At 43.0% G+C, this 19,959-nt stretch overlaps 1 protein-coding gene across 4 annotated transcripts in view; it reads right to left on the minus strand.

Moving 5' to 3' along the window:
- Positions 1–15,661, minus strand: part of LOC123778100 (thiamine transporter 2-like) — a 39,697-nt gene extending 24,036 nt beyond the window's left edge. Inside the window, exons 1-2 of one of the 4 annotated variants that reach the window (XM_045775300.2) lie at positions 14,710–15,661; positions 12,907–13,063 (exon numbers count right to left, since the gene is read on the minus strand). The gene's annotated coding sequence lies outside the window, so the exon portion shown is untranslated. Of the gene's footprint in view, positions 1–12,906; positions 14,137–14,709 lie in introns of those variants that run through there. The other 3 variants (XM_045775301.2, XM_045775299.2, XM_087864095.1) reach the window with 3 other exon arrangements.
- Between the last annotated feature and the right edge of the window lie 4,298 nt (positions 15,662–19,959).

Here is a 19,959-nt window from a genome sequence, read left to right on the forward strand (position 1 = left end):
AGGAGGGTAAGCCTTAGGGTCGGCTGACTGGGGGAAGACACGGGCAGCCCTTAGGAAGGCAATCGACTGCTCTGAGAGAACCTCACTCACTCAGTCATTGACCATTTCCTCCCCGAAGCTTCCCGACCCTCTCCAGCTTCTCTTCCACCTTCCTCTATGCTTCCTCTTCGTTACAGCCCTGGCAAAGCAGTGTGGCCTGACAGTCAAGGGCGGCGCTCTGGAGTCAATAGGTCCAAATTCTTCCTGCTACTTACAAGCATGTAAACGTTGGCACATTACTGGACTCCTTTGGTATCTCAGATTTCTCATCTGTAAACTGAGGATGGTAATACCTACCTCATGTTGCAAAGATTACACGCATTAGTACATGTTAGAACGATGCCAGTCAGTAAGCATGCACCGTGCGGTCTGTAGAAGTCATGGCTTTGGAAGGCACTGAGGTGTTGACATGCACATCTGCTCGTTAGCCTGGCAGCTCCAGGGGATGGGGATTCATATTTGTCACCAACTCTAGCACACAATCTTACTCATCAAAGGTCTCCTGGAAATGTTTGTTCAAAGTATAGCCATTGGGCCAAACAGGGTTTTCTAACTGACCAGAACAATTCAAATAATAATAAGAAAGTATTCCCCAAGTGTCCTGGTTACTTTAACTTGTTCTCTGGAGTGGGAAATACAAGCCATTGTTTGATTCTCAAGAATATGGAGGTTACTCTTTTTTTTTCCTAAAGATTTATTTATTTATTTGAGGGGAGGGAGGTGCAGGGAGAGAATCCGAGGCAGAACCCCAACCCTAACCCCACTGAGTGCGGAGCCTGATGTGGGGTTCAATCCCAGGACTCTGAGACCATGACCTGAGCTGAAACCAAGAGGAACCACTTAACCGACTGAGCCACCTAGATGCCCCGGGAGGTTACCCCGAAAATAGTTTTGGAATAATGAAATGAGGATTTCCCGGTGAGAAGAACACAGCTTTTGCAGTCGAGCAAATTCAAATCTCGAATCCACCTTTTGAGTTGTGTGACCCCTGGACAAGCTTCTTAATGGGCCAAGGCCACAGTTGTCCTCACCTGGGCAGGTGGGTAACTTCCTATTCCACCCCAGATGTTGGCAGCCAGTTTGTCAAAGACTGTTGAACTCAAAATGAGTGGATCATTGGTCTGACTAGAATATGGAATCCGTTACCACTGCAACGGGAAGATTCACATGAGTGATCGTGTGGAGAAATAGTTACAACAAATCCTCTTGAATGGGAAATAGGGACTACTGCTGTCAGGACGGGCCCCAAGTTGGCCCCCTGCTGGTACCCTCACTTACTGCAAAAGGACGGCGTTTTTACTTTTTCTGTGGTGCTCTGCCTGCATAGCCCCTCTGAACTGAACAGCTTTCCTTATGGCCCGTGGAAAACTAATGGCTCCCTGGGAAGAACTTTGAAAACACGAGGTTTACACTATTCCCTGATATGTGGTCTCTGCTGAGATTGAAGGGAGTGAAGAACCCAACATGAGAGATGCAAACATTCCTTCCTAGACCTCTTTCTCTAATTCCAAGGCATTTCCCCCTTTTAAAAATTAATGATGGAGTTACAGCTTTAAAAAGAGACAAATACTGAGTTTACAATCTCAGGTTACCTAGGGGTGTGACTGTTAATAGTTCAAGCAGGTGATAATTCTTAGTTGATTTTTAACCTGTTGCTCTAAAGGTCATTGGAAATCAGTTAAAACGTTACCAAACGAATGCTCCGATTTGCTCTTAGGTATGTCAACATGCAAATTTCTAGTATTCTAGAGGATGTTGGGTGCACTGAACACAGTGGGCTTCTGGCTCAGGATACAGATCTATCCCAGCTGCTTCGGTGGGGAGCTCTGCCGCTTCAGGGCCCTCGCTGTTCGGGGGGCAGGTGCGCTGCCAGGAGTGGGTGGGCATTTAATAAGTATCCCAGCTATTACTGTGATGTGGACCTCCTGGGAGATGGTTTTTTTTCTGTTGTACTTAACATAACTGGATGAACTTGAATTCCTTTGCCTCTCTGAGTCCCAGTGATTAAAAAAAGGCAACAGTGATCTACTTTATTATTTGTGAGGAGGAAATGAGGTCAACAGGAGAGGACTCAGGGCGCTGCCTAACACAATAAATACCCGTGTCTCTCCTTGGCCTCTCTTTGAGAATCTGGTCTAGTCCCAGGGATGCAGGAAATCACACCACCAATGAATCACTGATAAAATAGCAGCTTCTAATGTTAGACCCGGCTAAGTTGAATTGTTGGTCATCCATACACGATGTAGGAATAATTTCAAAAATAATTACTCTTAATTTAAGAGAATTACTCTTTCAGAAGACACTGAAAGAGTAAGTTTACAATTTAAGATCGTGAGGAAAACTATTTCTTTAAGGAATTAAATTGTCTGAAAGCCCTTTATAAATGCTAACTTATATATGAGAGATCGTACGTCATACTTACTTGCCTTTTAATCAGACCTTTACTGTCTGCCATAAAGGGAACACTTGATCAGTTAAGCTCTGCTCGAAATACATGCTGTCCAGACTTATGCTTCTCCATTTAGATGTTTTACTAAATTCATTCAGATTCTTCTCTAAATTAGTGAACATTTACTGTACATACTTTTTAAAGAATTAAGAGAAAATGATCTCTATATTCCAGCTCACCATGACTCAGTGTTAAAAGTGTTTTTTTTTTTTTAAACTCGATGACTTAAATCAGCTTTCCATGTCAACATTTTCCATCTGAACCTTGCTCTGCCCTTTCTAACTAGCTGTGTTGGTTAATACACGCTGACCATGGAGCCTCATCATTTTTAATGGTGATCAGATTTCTTTCTACTTGACTTTCAGCAGTCACATAACTCATCTTGCTATTTGGATGCTATCAGGTAGGACTAGGGACTCATTTCAATGGCATGGTTCCCTTGCATCCCAGAAATCACAAGAATTAATGAACCGTTGATACCAATTTTGGTACTGGTAACAAACATGTAAAAACGTGGAAGTGGCTTTGGACTGGAAAATGGGTAGAGGCTGGAAGAATTTTGAGGTACTTCATAGAAAAAATTTATGCCTTGAAGAGATTATTGGCAGAAATATTGCTGTTAAGCGCAATTCTGTTGAGGGCTCAGAAAGAGAGAAGCGCTATAGAGAAAGTGTCTATTGTCTTAGAGAAGACATATTTCACCGGGAACAGAATGTTGCTAGAAATATGAACGGTAAATGTGCTTTTGGTGATGTCCTAGATGGGAAGGAGAAACATGTTATTGGACACTGGAGAAAAGATGGTTTTGTTTTAAAATGGCAAAGAACGTGGTTGAATTACATTCTGTTACTGGAAGGAGAGTAGAACTTGAATGCACTGAATCTTGTTTGGAGATAGTTTGCTTGGAGCATTCCAAGCAGTGTTGAAGGTGCAGCCTGGCTTCTCCTTGCTACTTATAATAAAATGTGAGAGAAAGGAAAGAAATCAAGGAAAGAACTCCAAAGCAAAAGGGAACCAGCACTCAATGACTTGGAAGATTCTCAGCACCTCTAGATAGTATGCTTTATAAACAGAGCCAACAGTATGGCTGGACCATCATTTGCTAAAGAGCCCAGGTATGTGGCTGGTGGATCCAATCAACCACCCTAGCAGAAGCCAGGAATGGAGATATGGGCTTATCCTGGAAAGCTCCATGGAGGACCCTCTAGTCTGATGGTTTGGACCTCTGTGAATTGCATGGGAGTCTGGCGGGTCTTTGAGAATTTCATATCAGCAGAATCACTGCCAGCTCGGCTCAACAGGGGCAGAGGCAGCATGAAACAAAAAAAAGAGTGAGTCTGAGGGCAGAGACACAGATGCAGAAGTTTGGGCTGACGGAGGACAGAGCATCGAGCCACAAGGGATTATTTTCAGGCCTTGAAATCTAATGGAACTTGCCCTACTAGTTTTTAAGACTTCCTTGGGACCCATTACTCCATTTTTCCCTTTCAATTTCTCCTATTTGAATGAGAATGTCTACCGTATGCCATGATCATTGTATTTTGCAGGCAGGTACCTTGTTTTCTGATTCACCGCTGGAGGGGAATTTTACCAAAGGATGGATCATACCCTAGGTCTCACCTATAGTGATTTATATGATTTAGAGGAAGAAATTCGGGATTGATGATATTTAGAGGAGAGTCTGGATTTAGAGTGGATACTGGGATGGTTAAGACATTTGGGAATGTTGGGAATGGGGTGAATGTAATTTTGCACGTGGGGAGGATGTGAATTTTGGGAGGCCAGAAGGTGGACTGTTATGGGTTGAGTTGTGTCCCCGCCCAAAAAAATATGTTGAAGTCCTAACTCCCAGGCCCTTAAATAGAACTTACTTGGAAACAGGGTTGTTGCAGAAATAATTAGTTAAGATGAGGTCATCCTAGAGTAGGGTGGGCCTTTATTCCGACATGAATGAGATGCTTATAAGGAGAGACACAGATACAGAGACGCACAGGGAGAAGGTGGCCATGTGCCGACAAAGGAAAAGTTTGGAACGATGCATCTACAAACGAAGGAACAGTAAGGATTGCCAGCAAACGCCCTACGTTGGCAGAGGCAAGGAAGGCTCTTCCCTACAGCTTCAGAGAGAGAAGGGTCCTACTGACACCTTACTTCTAAACTTCTAATCTCCAGAACTACGAAAGAAGCAATAAATTGCTAATGTTTTAAACCACCCAGTTTTGTGGTGCTTTGCAGCCGCCTTTGGAAGCTGATATTGATTCTGATACACCTAATTTGAATTTTTAAAATTTAAATTCAATTAATTAACATGTAATGTATTATTAGTTTCAGAGATAGGGCTCAGTGATTTATCAGTTGCATACAACACCCAGCGCTCATCATAGCATGTGCCCTCCTTAATGCCCGTCACCCAGTTACTCCATTCCCCCACCCAGCTCCCCTCCACCAACCCTCGGTTTATTCCCTAGAGTTAAGAGTCTCTTGTAGAGTTTGTCTCTCTCTCTGTTTTCGTCTTATTTTATTTTTCCCTCTGTTCCCCTCGTAATTTGAATTTTTGATAATTTGGACAAAATGTATGATATATTACACATTTAAAATTTTTCATTAAATATATTCTATCCAGTATTTCCTTGTATTCATACTTTCATTACTATTAACTATAAAAAGGACAAATGAGTCTTTTTTTACATATTGAGTGAAATTTCCCAGTTCGTTTTTGTAGCTACCTATAGATATCTTCAGCTAGGTAACAGACATTAGTTATACCCCATATGGTGTTGGTTCAAAAAACTGAAGTGTTCTCATGTGAATTGCAGGAACGATAAAGGAGTGCCTCACCCCTTTAGGTCACCTGACTAAGCAGACAGTAATTTTTAAATAAAAATTTATACATTTCCTTAGAGCTTAGTCATTACTCATAAGTTTATTTTATATTGACTTTCCCACTGAGATACTGATGTATATAACGATGGGAATCCTTTTTACTGGGTCTGTCTTCTTTACCAAGTTATCAAGTTTTAGGAACAAGTGTGCCATGATGGCAACGATGGTGTCTTTTGTACAGGAGGCTGATGTTCCCAAGGCACCTTTGGTTGGGTTTTTGCTTTCAGCCAACAGAGCCCTCATTCACCCCAAGTACTCAGGAAGCCTTTGGGGAAGGAAGAAGAAATAAAGGAAGGAAGAAAGCCAGTTTTGTTGCAGCTGTAGTAAAATTACTCTAACCCATTCATGCACCCGTATTTGATCAGCCTGGTCTGAAAAGAGCATAAATTCAGCATGGCTGGCCAGAAAAAAAGACTTATGATGGAAATACCAGCTTATGTATGTAATAAACCCAGGCTAGAGTTACAGGGTTTTCACCACTACTTCACAATGCAAACCCTATGTTTTACGATGGGCATTATCACTACAGAAATTTTCTTTTAAAGAAAAGATGACCAGGTTCATTCTAGAACCTTCTTTTGTCATTCATGGCAGTGCTACAGATAAATTGGGTCCTACGGTGTTGTTGGAATGGATGTAACTCATACTGAGTCTGAAAGAATGGCATAAGTGAAAATTGCTGAACGAATCCTAGGTATAGAAACTCCTCTGTGAATTTTTGGTTTTCAGCAGGCTGTTCCAAGTTCATTTTTTTTTCTTAATTGAAAGCAACATGGTACTCCCTCCTGTGGGTGATGGGCTGAGTTCTGATTTTGCTCATCTGGAGAAGGTGTTTAAACACCGACCGTTTGGTCTCTTCCCAACTTACTGATTCGGCAGGTCTTGGCAGGGAGGGGTTGAGCCTGAGAATTTTCATTTCTAACAAGTTCCCAGATGATGCTGGTGGTTGGGGACCTCACTTTGAGAGTCACTGCTTAGCAAACAGCGGTTTGGGGCAACTTTGAGGCTGGAAGTTTGAGAGATTTCTGTAGTAGTTTTAGCTTTACTCTCTTTGAAGGTTAGACACTAGAGGGCAGTGTGATCCCAGCACATGGGGACAGACAGCCAATGATGTCACATCAAATCCCGACCTTTGCTTCTGCTCAGGCATCTCTGATTTTTATCTGCTTTGTTTATTGACGGTTCATGTAATAATTTATTTATTTTTATTATTATTTTTTTCACATAGGAATTTATATGTAAGAAAGGTTCTATTGCCAAAAATAGATTTAAAAGCTGTTCTCTCTCTCCAGTCCCTTCTTTTTGAAGTCCTAGGGCTTGCTAGCTGGACAGCAGGGGAGATGGGGGTCTGTGATTTTATGTCCCATTATTCAGATGGCTTTAGTACCGAAAGATAAATTGGCTTCTTAGAGTCCGGTGTTTCTAAAAGTGTTTGCAATGAACTCAAATTCTATTCATAACAGAAATAGAGTTTTGAGACTAAGTAAGTTAAGAAGCATGGGTTAGATCAAGTTATACGAGTTCTTTACTGGAACGTTCCTCAGAGTCTTTATTTGTACGTTGGAAATCCTTGACAGGAGGACGTAGAATGCAGGGCCACCACGAGTATTTTGTAAAGAAACACCAGTCTGGTCCTAATTCTTCATTTTTCTCGAAGGAAGTAGAGACCAGAAGATAACATGGCTGCTGGGTAGTGACAGGGCCTGTCTCCTGAGTACGGCTCAATGTACTTTCCACGGGAAATTACCTACAGGCCCGTGTGCAATGACAATGCCCACGTGAGTCAAATGTGCTTCCTGTTTGGGGCCCTGAGTCTTCCTAGTCCACCTGTTGGAATGCTCTTCCTCCAGGTGCCTGCAGGCCGCGCCCCATACCTTCGTACAGACAGTGCTCCAAGGCCCCTTTCCAGACCGGACTTCCCAGGGCACGCAGTGCAAAATGGTTGTTTTTGGTTTTACTTTGTTTTGTTTTGTTTCCTGTCACTATTGCTTTGTCACTACTTGCTATATATTAATATGCTTAATGGTTTTTGCTCATTTCTTCCTTTTAAAATAGAAGAGCCAGAGACATCTTGGTTTCTACTATATTCATATTTAGTAGGTACTCGATGAACATTTTTTGGATAAATTACCCAGTGCTAGCAAAGTATATAACCTAAGATTGATTATTGTATCAGTCAAGGTTCTCCAGAGAAGTAGAATCAATAGGAGTTATAGATGTTATGGGCTAAAATGGCAAAAACTAATGTGTGTGGGTTTTTTTTAAAGATTTTATTTATTCATTTGAGAGAGAGAGAGAGACAGCCAGTGAGAGAGGGAACACAAGGAGGGGGAGTGGGAGAGGAAGAAGCAGGCTCATAAAGGAGGAGCCTGATGTGGGGCTCGATCCCAGAACGCCGGATCACGCCCTGAGCCAAAGGCAGGTGCTTAACGACTGAGCCACCCAGACGCCCCAAAACTAATGTGTTTTATAAAATAGTTCTAATAGGACCCAGATAATCTAGAGACATTTAGAGACAAATTTCTATTTGCATTTCTGGGTTTAAAAGTATAGTATCTGACACTTTCCAGTAATTGTTTAAATGTAATGGTATTTTATTCGTATACATCCTGGTATGTTGGAGAACAAGCTTCAGGAAGTTTGGATTTAAATGTTATTAAGGTGATGGGTATTTACATTTATCCAAAGGCCTCTCTGAGAAGGGGTTCTACACTGGGTTTTACTGCAATTAAGGTAACTGCCTAGGAAAACACTGGCCACTTTTTTATTTTCCACTTTCCGAATCTCACAGGAGAGCTTCTCATGAGCAGACTGACCGGAAACCATACAGGGAAGCAAAGTCAGGCAGATGTCGTCCCAGGCTTCTTCCACGCAGGAGGGAGGAGGCCCTGAAAGATGGCCGTGGTGATGGGGATGACATCGAGTCGCCAACAGACAGACAAGCACAGATGTTTGTGAGGTTAACTAACTTAAGATAAAATCCACCCTCTGAGTAGCTCTTCCCTGCTTAGCCTCACAGAGCTTATCTTCCCTCCTTGAATCATAAGGTCCCTCCTGCCCCGCTGACCATTGAGGTAAGCGAGCAGGGAATGGGGAGTGCGTGCGTGCGGGTGTGCGTGCGTGCGTGCGTGCGGGTGTGCGTGCGTGCGTGCATGCAGGCGGTCTTAGATACAAAAGAAACCCTGAAAATAGATGTGATGTGTTAAGGAACTCAAATGTCAGGTACCCGGCTTCTAGTACTCTTAGCTGGAGCAGTGCTGCCTACAGTGAGAGAGAGATACGTTTCCACAAATGCATTCACACTTACTTGCTAGTAACAATCAGTGAGTCTCCAGTAATTTCACTTTGAAAGGAGGCTAGAGATAATGTTCTCCAGGGAAGATGATGTTCCCTGGAAAAGAGTGAGTAACCTTGAAATCTCGGCTTTCCGTGGGAGAAGTTTGGGAGGGATGACCTTCCAGATGACTGCATGTTATCTACCACCCACTCTGCCTTCACAAGGTGGGCCCACATGAAGACTGATTTATTTGGAGACCTATTAGATGGATTGTCCTCTTCCTCCGGGTAAAGTAAATACTGATCCAGTTTATATCAATAAAGCTCTTACTTAAGTAGAGTAGGTGGCAATAAAAATCAGAAACTGAATTACATCAATAAACAGGAATGATGACAATGAAAAATATTTGCCAGTGGTTGAGATAACTATTTTCCATTTACTTCTATTTCACGGAAAGTAGGGATTAGCTTTTCCATATGGAATGCTTTTGGGGTTTTCTAGGTCTTTCTTGTGTAACTTACGTGGAGCCATTGATGAGCCTCACTGAGAGTCATTTGTTTTCTGTGCTCCTAGAAGCCCACGCGCTTCTTTCATTCATTATGTTTCTGTCTAACCTAACCCTGGGTTGTTTGCATAACTTCATAACTGAACTTGGAGCTGAACTTCTGATCTTTTCTTCTCCATGACTTTCATGGACCTACAGCTATTTCTACTATCCTGAAGATGCTGAAATTCCTCTGCTTTCTGAATTTTGGTTTGAGAAAATCAGAGATCAACCTAATAGAAGAAACACAATCACGCCCTTGATGGGGATGGGAGAAGACCACAGCCTTCTTGCAGAGAGGAGGAGAAGAATAGGCAAAGTTCTGGGATTGAGCAAGAATATAGAAATGGAGGAGGTGATATTGAGAAAGAAGGGGGATGGAAGTTAGTCCCCGCAGCTAAGGAGAACAACAATGCTACCAGTATTTTCTAGGTTCTTGAGTTCAAATGCCCACTCCATTTTCTAGCTATGATTTCTGGTGTTTACGTGTGGTAGTTGATAATGTCCTTGATTCTCCATGCTGCCTCCAGACAATTATTCTCAATCTTTTGACAAAAATTAAAATGTTCATTTCTTTGGAACTCACTTAACTTGAACACTTTCTTGTGGTCTAGTTGCCGATATTCACTGACTTCCCCATCTCTCTTCCTCTGTCTTCCAAATCCTTGGCCTCAATTCTTCATCCCAAGTCCTGCTATTATCTTCCAGTTCTTCAATATCCACCTGAAATGCATCTCATCTTCCCAGTTCCTCAGTCTTCTCATTCCGGGGACTCCTTTTTCCATTCTGCCTGAACTCCCCATTCTCATAACTACACTCCATTCTCCCTCTAATAAGAGATCCCATCATCTGGTTGTGTCTACAAGTACCTCTTCTTGCTTTCATCAGCTACCTTGATCATGCCATTCCTTAGCGCCATTGGGATGTCTCTGTTTTGCTTCCAATATCTCAGCCTTCTCCTTTCCTTCTTTCCCTTATAATTTCTCCAAAAATCATACCAATACCCTAAACTCCCTTGCCTGTCTATGTTTTGATCACATCTGTGTGGAAAAAAACCTCACCTTAAGGTTTTTTCATAGCACATTTCTTAGTTGGTGATTTTGCATTTCTGATCTTGTCTATTGGACTCAAAACTGAGTTCTCCATTAGGGCTTTCCCTATGTTCCATGGAGTTCCTAGAGTGCCCTTCCACGAGGGGGTATTGGAATCTCCTGTATGCAATTTTCAGCTGCTACTCAGAGATCCTCTGGATTCTGACGCACCCCACCCCTAAGCTGAGGACCACTCTGATACCTCCACCCAGACTGCTTTCCCAAAAAGGGACCACCTGAGTGTCTGCATGCTGCCCGGGTTAGTGCTGTACAAGGGGGGTGTGGCAGGGCTACACGGTTTAAAAGACATATCTGAAATTCTTCAGCCCACAGAAGATTCTCATCCCCTCCATACCCCCTGGAAGCCCCTGGGTAGTCAAATACAATCTGTCTTCCTCTGATCCCTCTTTGGTTTGAATAACCACCATACGTATTACTTCTAGTGACCTACTTGAATCTGGTTGTGCCTGTCTGTCCACATTTCCTGAGATTCCATGTGCTCAGCGTGCACTCCAAGTATGCAATTCCCTATCAAAACCAAATCAATTCTTCCTAACACATAGTATCAACAAGCATGTAAAAATAATACTGCTGGTAGGTTCCATTGACCCAAATACTTGCTTGGGCAGACATTAATATGACATGCTTTCTATGCCTTGTTTTTAATCCTCTGAAAAGTTCACAAAGTAGATACTGTCTCCACTTGGCAGTTGAGAAAGCAGACATTCCGGGAGAGAGGATGTGGCTGGCCCAGGGTCATGCAGTTTAGAATCCAGTTCTGGAAGGATGCAAGGCTTGAACTCTTCTTCCTCTACCTGCTGGGTGGGGCATGCTGGTCTTGTTTCCTTCTCTCATTCCTTTCAAGTTGTTCCATGGTCTTGTTTACTTTCTCCTCTGTCCTTGCTGGCTACTCCCCAAATTAGAACTGTGTGGTGTACAATTTAAGGTTGCCACGTAAAATGATGAACATTGGGGTGCATGGATGGCACAGTTGGTTAAGCATCCGACTCTTGATTTCAGCTCAGGTCGTGGTCTCAGGGTCATGAGATTGAGCCCCCCCCCCCCTTCGTGTCCAGCTCCTCACTTGGTGGGGAGTCTGCCTGAGAGTCTCTGTCTCTCCCTCTGCCCCTCCCCTCATGCGCGTGAGTGCTTTCTCTCTCTCTAATACATAAATCTTAAAAAAATAAAATGATTAGCATCATTAAATGTCACGTATTACCCCAACTGATAATAAACGCAGCATGCATTCTCTTTTTTCTTATTGAAGTATAATTGACATCCAATATCCTATTAGTTTCAGACGTACATTATAATGATTTAATATTTTTAGATATTATGAAATGATCCTCACAGTAAGTGTAGTTACCATCTGTCACCATACAAATTTATTACAATATTATTAATTATGTTCCCTATGCTGTATAATACATTTCCAGGGCTTATTTATTTTATTTTTTTATTTTTATTTTTTAAAGATTTTATTTATTCATTCGACAGAGACAGCCAGCGAGAGAGGGAACACAAGCAGGGGGAGTGGGAGAGGAAGAAGCAGGCTCCCAGCGGAGGAGCCTGACGTGGGGCTTGATCCCAAAATGCCAGGATCATGCCCTGAGCTGAAGGCAGAGGCTTAAGGACTGAACCACCCAGGCGCCCCAGGGCTTATTTATTTTAAAACTGGAAGTTTGTACCTCTTCATCCTTTCACCTGTTTTGCAAATCTCTGCCTCTCCTCCTCTATTTATTTTATGTATCTGTGAGTCTGTTTCATTTTATTTACTTATTTTTTTAGATTCCACATATAGGTGAAATCGTACAGCATTTGTTTTTCTGTGTTTGACTTATTTCGCTTGGGGTAATACCCTCCAGGTCCGTCCATGTTGTTGCAAAAGGCAAGATTACATTCTTTTTATGGCTGAGTAAGAGAGCATGCATCCTTGAAACCAGTTCAGTGGACATTTACAGAAGTTTTCTTTGGCTAGTTTAAGCCCCCACAAGCTGTTCTGTGGGTGGAAGAGATCCTGTACTATTTACTCCTAGTGACACCTGCCAGGGTCAGGCTTTCCGTGGTGTGCTGTTTCATGCCCATCTGTAAAGGTTCCTAAATTGAAAGTCGGATGTAAGGGGAAGAACGTTCGCATTGAGAGCTGGCTTTATCCCGTGAATGCAACGAGGCTTAGACCCCTCTGGTCCCTGCCTCCAGAACATCCTGTTCCAGCTGCTGCTGGTGTGGCTTAGCAGAATTTTGGAGGTTGCTTCAAGGATGCTTCGCCTTTATTCTTACACCTAATAGTATACAATTTTGAGTAAATGTTGCAGCCCTGTCCAACCTTGGGCAAACTCTAAAAAGTAATGACATTTTAATTATTATTTGACTCGTACCTTCTCCATAATAAGGAGTAGAAATCAGAATTCTGTACACATTGTTATTCTGTTATTGCCCTCTCTGTTCTGATACAACCCCCCCACCCCCAGAATTGAATACTTTTCTGTACTTATTTTACCCTATGAAGATGAAGCAAGAGTGGTCCCGCATTTGGTGAAACCAGTGTCTGAAGCAAAAACTAGAAAGGTGCCTTTCATCAGCGGCTTCCTCCAGCAGATGAGTAAAGCTTGTCTGGACTTACCTTTGTGGGCTTAAAAGCCAGAGGAGAGGAGGCTTCACACAAAAGGAGAGCATTAGTCAGCAGAAAGCGAAATTCACAAGGTGAGCACGGCGTTCTGTCCTCTGCTCCGCGGGGACACAAAGCCAGCCAACGTCAGCTGCGATCTCCAAGTTCAGGTCTGTAGGGCAGACCCGTAACACCTGCTGAACATCTTGATTGAGCAACCAAGCACGCTGTGGCATGCTGCGGTCCTCGGCAGACGGGAAGGAAGGACCAGAGTTCATTACCACAGAGGAGGGAGCCCCCACCTTTGCATCGGCGGAGACTTGATTTCTCCTTGTATTAAACACAAACCGCTACTATCATATTAACCACTGCTTGGAGAAGCTAAGTTTTTGGATTTTCTCAGCACCTGATTTTGTGAGTGGCCAGAAGACCGGTCAGACCCATTCCTCCTATTCCTTCGCTGGCTTTGTATTTTAATCTCACTCCCCAGGTCTCATCCAAAGACACCGTTTTCTTCCGGGAATATCTCATCGGGTTGAATTTTTGAGCGCACTCACTTGCCTTTCTCTCCATGACATTTGACTTTAATTCCTATCTCCAAAGGGGGTGCATTTTGCCTCCTTCCATTTCCTTTGAGAAAGTCTCCGTTTCTAGGATTTCCTAAGTAATTTGGTCTCTCAGGAGGAAGATTCAGACCTCTACCCCCCCTTTGTGGGCACTGTTAATGTGCTGCCCCATTTCTCCAGCCGTATCACTTACAACCTATTTTTGAGCCATTTTCTTCCAGACATTTGCAGCTGGCTCCCCGCCAGCATTTTTCTCCCTCTGTGTGGGTGTAGCTCACAGGGCTGGCATTCATCCGCCAGTCAGCCCTGTGCATTTTATATAATAACCTCGAAGCTCACATGCATTCTTAGTTTAGGTCAGTTGTCCTTATAATCATTTCGAAAGATAGGAAAGGAAACAAAAAGAAATGACAAGGTTCTCCTTTTGTGTTTAGCAGGAGGGAACAGAGTGTGGGATGTGCCTGCCCCCCAAATACTCCATGAATTTGCTGTGGGTACTGTAGCCTCCCTGGCCCCCCAAGATTCATCCCTTAGCTTTCTTTTTTTTTCAAATTTAAATTTAATTAGCCAATATCTAGTACACCATTAGGTTCAGACGTGGTGTTCAATAATTCATCAGTTGCGTGTAACATCCAGTGCTCATCACATCACGTGCCCTCCCTAATGCTCATTCCCCAGTTACCCCATCCCCCCACCATCTCCCCTCCAGCACCCTTCAGTTTGTTTCCTGTAGGGGCGCCTGCGTGGCTCAGCTGGGTAAACGTTTGCCTTTGGCTCAGGTTATGATCCTAGGGTCTTGGGATCAAGGCTCACGTTGGGCTCCCTGCTCAGTGGCGAGTCTGCTTCTCCCTCTGCCCCTCTCGCTGCTTATGCGCTCTCTGTCTCAAATGAATGAATTAAATCTTTACGAAAATCCGTTAGCTCTCTGAGGCACACTGACTGCGGCGGAGAAACTCCAATGTGGTACATCTAGTATCAGTGTCTGGGGAGTGGACATGGCTAAGTTCCCCAATATTGTTTTGCTCCCCATCCCAGCCTTTTTTTTTTTTTTTTTCAATTCTGAAGCTCTGGAAGAGCTAAACAACATTATTTGGGCAACTATGTTTTACACCTTCTTTACAATCCACCAATTCCTACAGTGTCCCTAGAATAAACGCTGACTAGGAAGTTACAGACTGACGTTGGGGATACGGTCCGCCAAAACTGGATACTTGACAATGGAAAAGTAAGCACTTAGTTAAATTGCACATACCTTCAAATAACATAACGATTTAATTTACTCTTTAGTGTTAAAGCAGGAAAACCGCGGTAAATTTAGATGAAGCCCGCATGTGTGGTTCAAATCTGGGCCAGGATCGGCTGGAGCAGAAGCTGACGCTAGAGGAAGTGAGGAGGGTTGTTTAATTTCTTTTTCTCTGCTGCAAACAGAAAATGAAGAAGCACGGTTCTTTGAAGACTTCTGATTAAAAATAAGCTAACTGCAGGAACTAGAACAATGCCTGGTTCATACCAAGCACTGAATTAATTATTAATAAGAGGTGTTACTTTTTAGACGGGATTTCCACTAGGGCAGTTCAAGGTTTCAGCCTCATACAGGCAGTCTCTTCTCCTTTTCCCATCAGTGCAATGACCGCAGTTTCCAAAACTCAAAGCATGTGTTCTGCAGCATAATCAGGCAGTACCATAAGATATTTGAATTGTGACCGTTCTAGAAAAATGCTACTGATATGGTCTCTCAATCAAAACTCAGGCAACCCAAGGAAATGTGTATGCCTGGACATCTCACATTTAGAAAAATAATTATTACTAGTAATATCGGCCAAGACTTACGGAGCCTTTACTGTGTGCTGGGTGCTCTTGGGTACTTGATAGACATGTCTTGGCTCATTTCAGCCTCATAAAAATCCTGCGAAGTAAGACTGCTCTTGTCCCCATTTTATAGATGAGAACACTGAGGTACAAAAACGTGAAGTAACTTTCCCCGAGTCATGCAGCACGCAGGGCTATTTTCAGTGGGGCAGGTTGGTGGCACGGGCAAAAATCCCCCTGAAGCTCCATCAAATACCGCATCAGACCGTCCCATTCCTTCTTCCATGGTCGGGGAGACAGGAGGTTGGCAAATTCAATGAGCTATCTTTTCTCAGTTCTGTTTGCTTTTATTCCTTTCTGGACGAGTTCTGCTCTCTTCTGCTCCTGCTGCCAGTATCAGAGATCGCCCGGCTCTGAGTCCTCCGAGCCACCTCCCTCCCCGCCACACTGTCAGGGCAGAGTCCAGACACCGAGGTACACACCCCACCGAAGCTGACTTCCTCTGTAAAGTCAGAGACTTGATGTTTGGATCTAGATCTTTCTGAGAATATGGGTGGCTGGGGGGAAAATGCAAGCCAACATCTTCCCCAGACTGCCATGATAGAAGGAACTTAATTCCAAATTTCTTCAGAATTTTGTGCTCAGTGGCTCAAAGTCCTAGAACCACAGATTTGGAGAAGACTCCCAGGGCAGCCTCCCACCCAGTGTAGACATGACCTGAAATCTCCCCCTGTTCCCCCCGCCCCCCCCCCACACACACGCGTGATGTTTTTCAGCATCTGAAAGAGTAAAGGGACATCCAATGATCAGGTCAGAACGTTGCTGCTTTCGTCTTGCTTTTTCACTTTTCAATTGAATATGAGGTGTTTTGATACGTAGGGAAGAATCTATGCATCAGGAAAGGACTAGATGCTGTCTAGACCCTAAAGCACATTTTTCCCAGTTACCTGATTCTAGCTTTTCATTACCGGGTGAGCTATTTTCCAGATCTGGACGTTGCAGATAGCTAATAATGCTTATGGACTGCAAGTGAATTCTGTCCAGTTGAGGGCCCATTCCCCCATCCACGTGGTAAAAACTCTGAATGTTTCCAGTAAGGATATAAATGAGAAAGAACTCAAGATTCTTTTCTGGATGTTGGAATAAATAATAAGGAAGAAGCCATTTGTCATGTGTCCTGGGTCTTTCCATCACCATCCTCCTCAAGATGGTACAGGAGGGGCGCCCCCAGCAGACAGCGGCAGCAGACCTCCCTCACCTCCTGAGTCTCCCTCCTCACCTCTCCTGAGTCCTCTCTCCTGACACCACGGGGTGCTGTGGCTGTGGAAGTTGTGGCGGCTGCAGTGGCTGCAGTGGTGGCTGCAGCAGTGGCTGTGGTGGCTTTGGTGGTGGCTGCCGTGGAAGCTGCCATGGCAGCTGCAGGAGCGGCTGTGGCAGCTGCACCAGCTGCAGGTGCTACTGGGGGCGCTTGCTGCTCTGCCTGCTGCCTCTGCTGCTGCGGCTGCTGTGGTGTCCCCGTGGTCTGCTGCTGCCACTGCACCTGTGCAGTGGCTCGTGTGGCTGTGGCTTGTGTGGCTGTATCTCCTGTGGCTGCAGCTCGTGTGGCTGTGGCTGTGGAAAGGGCTGCTTCCACCGAAGTGCTGTTGCAAGTAGCAGTGCCCTGCTAGGTGGCTGCCTGGCGTCTCCTCTAGGGTAAGAGGTTCTGGAGCCTGCTCTCTCCAGTTAATGAGACTTTCCTCCATCCGTCCTGTCCGCTTCTGCTCCCACACCTCCCCACTTGTTATCACATGGGTGCACTCTTTTGGAGAATATCACTGGATTTTGAACTCAATGCCCTTCTCATTCAACCAATGGTCTCAAACATTTTTATCTGAAAAAATCCCAAATAGGGAATGGGCATCACAAAGACATAAACCCAGCCAACACCTTTTGATCAGTCACCTCACCGAGGCCAAAGGGATCACGATTCTGAATATTCTGTGTGAGGGATATTTGCGTGGCCTCTGGGCTTGGTACTTCTACTGCTCTGTACCAGTGTGCAAACTATTTTTATTACTATTACCATGTTCTATTACCATCACTATTGTTTCCAGTCACCCTGTAGCTATGGCCTAAATTTCCTAAGAGAACACAGAAAATATCTGCTGAGAGATGAATGGATGAAGAAATTGTGGGGTGTGTGTTTACATGTGTATATGTCTGTGTGTGTGGTGTGTGTGTGTATAATTCAGCCACACACAAAAAAAGGAAATCCTGCTATTTGTGACAACATGGATGGACCTTGAGGGCCACTTTTGCTAAGTGAAATAACTCAGAGAAGGGTAAATACCATATGATCTCTCTTATAGGTGGGGGGGGGGAAGGAAAACAAGACCATAGATACAGGGAACAGGTAGGTAGTTATCAGAGGTGGGGGTGGGGATGGGAGAAACAGATGAAGGGGGTCAAAGGTTAAAAGAAATAAGTAAAAAATGCGGAAAAATGCAGAAAACAACCCAAAGCAATTCTGCCTGTATTCTGCTATGGCAACAGGGTGCACCTGTCACCTTGGCCGAGCTGAATGGTAAGTGTGCACAGCAGCAATACAAGCTCAGAGCTGCTGGGCAGGCCACGGCGGCGGGCCCCTCCCAGACACCTGTCATTTCTCCATGAGATTGGCAGGCACTTCTGTCGGACCTTTCAGCACGTGCTACCCTGTGTGCCTCTTCCCCAAAGACCCAGCGACCCCGCTTATTTGTCAAATGTGCATCATGTGCCTCTCCACGTGACAATTTCCTCAAACCAGATCTAAATATTTCACCTAAACCAAGGGCAACTGCGAACAAGCTAGAACCATAACTTTTCTCAGAAATGGTTACTCTCTTGCCATTTCTATCCTCTTACTTCTGTTATTTGTTTATGAATTCTGTTTCTGTTGTTTCCATGAGTCATTCTAGGGACAAAACAAAGCATTTAACGTATTTCTCCATCAGGTGTTTTAGCCAGTCAAGAAACCCCACACCTTACAAAGCACATCTGTGTTTTAATATATATTTAAAAAACAAAAAGACCTTTCTCTTTAATGAGAAACCAAATGAAAATATTTCTGTCCAAAATACTCTTTTGTCTTCTGTGTTTGTTCCTTTTAATTATAGATGTACATTTAGGTTATTTATGCATATTACAGAAAATGAAAAAGCAGCAGAATGGTGACATGGAAAAAATAAAAATCTCCAGCTCCTTATTCTCTGATGCTAATTTATTTCCCAAGAGGCTAAACACTTTTTAAAAGTTAGCATTTCAATTTTGTTATGGGTAATGTATGTGGTGGAAACATCAAAAGCCATGGGAAGAGCCCATCTCCACCCCCACTCCTCATTATTCCATAATAGGTCATTGTTCTTAGTTTTGTTTGTCCTTCCAGAAAAGTCGTATGTGTATACCAGCCGATACAGGTATCTCTCGCCTTACTTTTGCACAAATGATGAGCTACTGCAGTCATCATTGGCACTTGACTTCTCGCCACTTAAGAATTTATTTTAGAGCCCTTTATCATTATGTAAGGATCTTCCTCATTTTTTTATCCAGTTAATATTATTACAAGTGAATATATTGGTGCACCATAATACATTTTTCCTGTCCCCATGTAACGACATTTAAATGGTTTCCAATCCTTTGTTCTCAGAAACACTACTGTAATGAAAAACATCTGTGCGAGTCATTTCCCAGGCAGGCAGTACCTCAGTAATGTATATTTCTACCAGAGAAATCTATAGGTGGAATTTGTAATTGTGAGAGTGTGGAGTTTTCCTTCACAGCAATGAAGCTAATTTATACCCCCACCCCCCATCTTTGAGACTGCCTGCTGAACCATTCCCAGAGAACCAAGTGTATTGTTACACTTTTGGATTATTTTCTAGTCTGCCAGGTGAAAAATAGTATCTCATTGTACTTTAATACACATTTCCTTCATGAATTAATTTAATCATCTTCATGTCTGAGCCATTTGTATTTCACTTTCTCTGAATTCCCTGTTCACGTGCTTTGCCCATTTTTCTATCAGGTAACTGATCTTTTTCTTATCAGTTGGTATTTGTTCTTTAAAAATTAGGGAAAGCAGCTTTGGAGTGTTGCAATATTTATTCCAGATTATCGTCTGTCTTTTGGGTTTGTTTGCAGTGATTTTTTTTCCACACGTAAGTTTGGTTTTATGCTGTCAATTCATTTTCTTAAATGACTTCAAGGTTTTATACTGCTTTAGAAAGATTTGAGGTTATAAAGTAATGTTTACATGTTCTTTCTAGTATTTTTGTGATTTCATTTTTTTATATCTGTGCATTAATAGGTATATGTTACATATAGATAGAGTTATTCTATCATTCTTGGATCCAACTTTGTTTTTCTTCAAAAAAATTGTTCCGATTTATCAAATATCCTATCTTTTTCTTCCTTTTATATGAAATGCTACCTTTATCATAGCCTAAAATCCCATTAGGGACTAGGGATTAATTCAGAACTTTCTACTCTATTCCAGTAGACTGTCTGTTCATGTTGCTATGTTACTGTAGTTAAGAGTTCAAATAAGATTTTATTCTTTGCAAATAATTTAATTTCACTTTACCACTTGACAAAGCATTTTCTTGGTACTTCTTTGTTAACTTTCCAAATAAAATTTAGAATCACCCTTACTAGTTTTGAAAAAAAAAATGTTGTA

The sequence above is a fragment of the Ursus americanus genome, chromosome 1 (assembly GCF_024610735.1).
Source record: "Ursus americanus isolate L20-20 chromosome 1, mUrsAme1.1.p, whole genome shotgun sequence".
NCBI lineage: Eukaryota > Metazoa > Chordata > Mammalia > Carnivora > Ursidae > Ursus > Ursus americanus.